Source organism: Rhipicephalus microplus, chromosome 8 (genome assembly GCF_043290135.1).
Source record: "Rhipicephalus microplus isolate Deutch F79 chromosome 8, USDA_Rmic, whole genome shotgun sequence".
Lineage (NCBI taxonomy): Eukaryota > Metazoa > Arthropoda > Arachnida > Ixodida > Ixodidae > Rhipicephalus > Rhipicephalus microplus.
In genome coordinates this window covers 96,400,591-96,404,783 of record NC_134707.1, presented here as the reverse complement: position 1 = coordinate 96,404,783, position 4,193 = coordinate 96,400,591, and the positions used below count along the sequence as shown (strand labels likewise).

Sequence of the window (4,193 nt, the reverse complement as noted above, 5' to 3'; positions counted from 1 at the left end):
ACATGGTTGCTATTTAGACCGGGCTAAGCTACAGACGCTTGTAAAACTGTAAAGCTACTTTTTAATATTTTATATACCTGAAGCACGAGTACACCCTGATGACAGTAGCGCGATTGAATCTCGACACTAGTGAGGCAGAGAAGCGAACAGAGTCAAACTGACAAGAACGGGCCGCTCATTTTACTGATAAATATTCCATATACTATCGAAATACGAAAGAGTAGATATTACGTGTACTAAATGTTTTAAATGAGCGTTGGTTTAGTCAGTTTATTTTTAGTATTTCAATAGTTTCGAGAACACAAAAGGCATGTGCACCACAAAGGAGACTGATGTCAAATTTCTCTTTATTGCTTTATTAGATTCAATAAAAAAGCATTCGTAGGTCATTTGCCATTACTGCAAGATGGTAAAACCCTAGAAGGAAACATTCAAAGATGTTACTTCTTTTGCAAAACTAAAAGAAAATGATACTTTATAAATGAGACGTGCTTAAAAGGAAACGTCGTGTGTTTTAGTTCACCACATTCTTTTATGAGCAATCAGAGAAAATGAAGAAAAACATAAGGAGGAAATTTGAACAAAAACATAGTTTCTGATTACATGCATCACGCAATACCCTTTGCATGCTGAAGAGGACGAGTTTATACATATTCATTGGAATGGGTAAAATAATGCAAGTGGCACTTCCAGATTACGTAACTTTTTTGGACTGGAAACATGCTGGGTATTCGCTTCTTAGAATATAATATAAAAGAACCAGGAACTTGACGTGCAATACACCAACCGAGGAGCCCGACAGGATTGATTAGGGACTTTTCGTTGCTTGGGATGGCACTTGAATGTCATTGCTTTGAGGTAGGTGGCGATAAACTATAGTACACGCGTAAGCCCATATAAAGCTCCTCGTAATTCTGACGATGGATGGGTAAAACCAGAAGTCGTAAATAATTCATGATGACATCAAAGAATTACCCAAGACACAAATTTCGCGCTTAGGACTCGCTCGCACTCAGACTCATCATTTCTCTCTTAATATCACTTCGACTCAGAATCTTTAAAATTTCCTCAGCTATACTGACTCATGTGTTAATGGAAGTCCGAGTGAGCCTAAGTGAGCCGCTTCATGAATAAGCTTGCAAGCCTATGATCTTGAAGGGAGCAGCTTGTACGTTTTGAACTTGAGATGAAATGGACGTAACTGTTCGTTTGTTGAAGATCAGGGCTGTATCAAATCAGCTTCTACATGCTGTATGTAAGTAGTCAGTTGAGGTATTCGTGACGGCTGGACTGAAATTTGAGCCTGAGGAGCAAGATTATCTTTTGCAAACTCCATTACCTATGGACTTGTCATCGTAGCAGTGCTGAAGTGGCTTGCTGCCGAGACACCACCTTTGCTACTTTTCGAAGCGTGGGTTGGGCAAGGTGTTGCGATAAAACCGTGGGTACGTCGACCCGCTCTGGTCCTGGAGTGCTGCAAAGTGAGGGTTTTCGGTCAGTCAGAACATAATAGGTGTCGCTTTGCAGGAAATAACACAAACATTTGGCGAATAATTAGCCTAGACGGAAAAAATCGCTCGTTTGAATAGGTTGCAGCCGCACTCATCACACAGTGAAAAAAAATAATAACGAGAAAAAGACACATAGAAGCCAGGATCATTGTGGTGCGTGCCGGCACAGCTTTTAGAGAAAGCGAGAAAGAAATCGATTTCTCGAAGAACGTTGTGCTTTGAAGCAGTAGCCAAGAGAGCTAGAACAAGCAAGCAAACAAGCAAGCAGGCGGAGAGCAGCTCAAGAAGAGGTAATCGTCGAAGCTACCGGTTCGTTGCAGCTCCCGTCCTGTTTAGCGGTGGACCTGCAACCAGCTACGCGGGCGCACGTCGTTGACGTAGAGCGTCATCAGCACAATTGTCATCTTTTCAGGGAAATTTGAAAAAATTATGGCAAGATCAACAAGCGCCCGAAGTTCACCTATTAGTACGAAGCTATCAATATTTTCAGCCATCGTAATTCAGTGTATGACATCCACAATAGTCACGGGTCTGAGAATTTAGAGAACTCTCCTTTCGAACCTGGTAGCACAATTTTCCCGAGTTAAATAGCTCACTTTTACTTTCTACATCACTTTATACCTTTCTTCGTACCGTTATTCATGTCTTTATCGCAAATAGTTTTTTGACCTCTTTTCGACATGCTGCTGCGTAACTCTACTAGACCACCTAAACACAACATATTGTTACTGCATATGTGATCAGAGTATGAGCCTCTGGGTAGCGGAAAACAGGCAGATTAGAGAAGAGGACGTTCGCCTAGTGAGATAGGTCTCCGGTGCAAGACACTTTCAAGTCTACCGGTACGCCACAGCGGAATAAACACATTTCTAAACGTAACAGAGTGGTGGAGGTGCCTGGGTACAGCACGTCGACGAACCATGGAGCCACATCTGTTTGAACTACGCCGGAGCCGTCGTCTTGCCGGTCTGTCACCGACAACTGCCATGGCCGAGAGCGATGGTCACGGCTTCTCAACCACGCAAAGGTCAGTGCCGGCTGCACCTCGGTATCACTATATGAAACCCCGCCCGTTCGCGGGAAGAGCAGGAGAAGATGTGAATGCGTGGCTGACACATTACAAAAGAGTGAGCTGGTAGAAATTCTGGGATCCCACTGATCAACTGGGAAATGTCGCGCTCTTTCTCACGAAAACCACCCTGATGCGGTACGAAATCAACAGATTCCTTAACAGCATGGGATCGTTTCGCTCAAGAACTCAAGAAATGCTTCGGTGACTGATGCGAAAAAGAAAAGCGCGGAGCGCACGTTGGCTCGAGGAGCCCAGACTCATGGAGAAACGTGTTCCACCTAGATAGAGGAGGTTCTGATGCTCTGCAATATCATAGACCCATATATGTCTGAAGAGGGCATTGTTGTGTCGTCAGGTGTTGTCCGAACAGCGCGAAAGGGCCCGCCGTCTGGACGTGGAACTCGGCGCGCGCCGGCAATCGGCCCACCGACACGAGTGAGTCAAACGAACTTCAAGGAAACCAAACAATGACTGGACTCACTAGCAGCCATTTATTAAAACCACAGCACGACGTGACGCGTACACACGTAATTTGCTACTGACAATCACTTGTGCCGGTCTGCAACGACATCTATATATAAAGCACACAACCACACGACACACATTGTGCATCCTTCTCAAGGATGACGTCACAACACCACGTCATCGCCCCGTTGAAGAAAACAGTCATCACAATCTCGTGAGTGTCCACACATCCAAATACACACCAACGGCGAGATGAGTGACCTGTCCGGACATCAGTGAGTGGAACCACAAAACACATCATTCCCGATCATGAAAAACAACACGCACTACAATACCACAGTCAATCTCCTAGATGTCCGCACTAAGTCACAAAGTATTTAAACCACACTGGGCGCTTTGTCTCACGGAGCGGACACGAAGAGGCCACAGAACATCTTGGTGGATTGCGACCATTTTCGTTCGGCTTCGAAAATCACGGCGCCCCTTCATTTACCCCCTCCCCGGGATTGATATGATTTTGAACAGTTATCATGGGTTTCCCAACAGGATCCTCTTGACATCCCAACGTTCCCCGTGGAACCACTGATTCAGACTTTATTTAACTGAGAGCTCTGACAATCTAGAGTCTGTTTGAAAATTTGGGGGGAAAGGCAACTAGAGCAGGTGAACTAAGGGGCTGACTATCACAACTGTCTATGTTAGAATAAGAGAAAATAATTCCTTAGGTGAGGTAGGACGAGCCGCCTTCTCAAAAAAACCCTCAGGAATCACTGTTAGCTTGGAAGCGTTCCACCTTATGCCATCACTTAGCACAAAAGTGAAACGTGCAACCTGAGCCTGCACCCTATGAGGCTTGCTATACCTATAGTTTCCTTTCCAATGGAACCTTATTTTAACTAAGTCTCCTACATTTATGCGGTGTTTTTGAGTACCTTTCCTTTTATCAAAATATTCTTCACGATTTTTCTGTTTTTCCGAGACTCTACTACGAACCTGAGACAAATGAGCTTGTAACCCCGATAGCTGAGGATGTATTCTAAACTTGCTAATGTCTATTTTAGAGAGAGGTTGACGGCCATGCAGCAAAAAAGCTGACGAAAGACCTGTCACCGCATGTGAAGTGACTAGGTATGAACTCTAAAATT

General features: G+C 44.4%; 1 long non-coding RNA gene across 1 annotated transcript; it reads right to left on the bottom strand.

The window, feature by feature from the left end:
• Positions 1–329: 329 nt before the first annotated feature.
• Positions 330–1,450, bottom strand: LOC142768673 (uncharacterized). The gene is made up of 2 exons (XR_012885385.1): positions 1,340–1,450; positions 330–417 (listed from the first exon to the last, which is right to left on the bottom strand). It is a non-coding gene; the product is annotated as an uncharacterized LOC142768673 (long non-coding RNA).
• Positions 1,451–4,193: the final 2,743 nt, after the last annotated feature.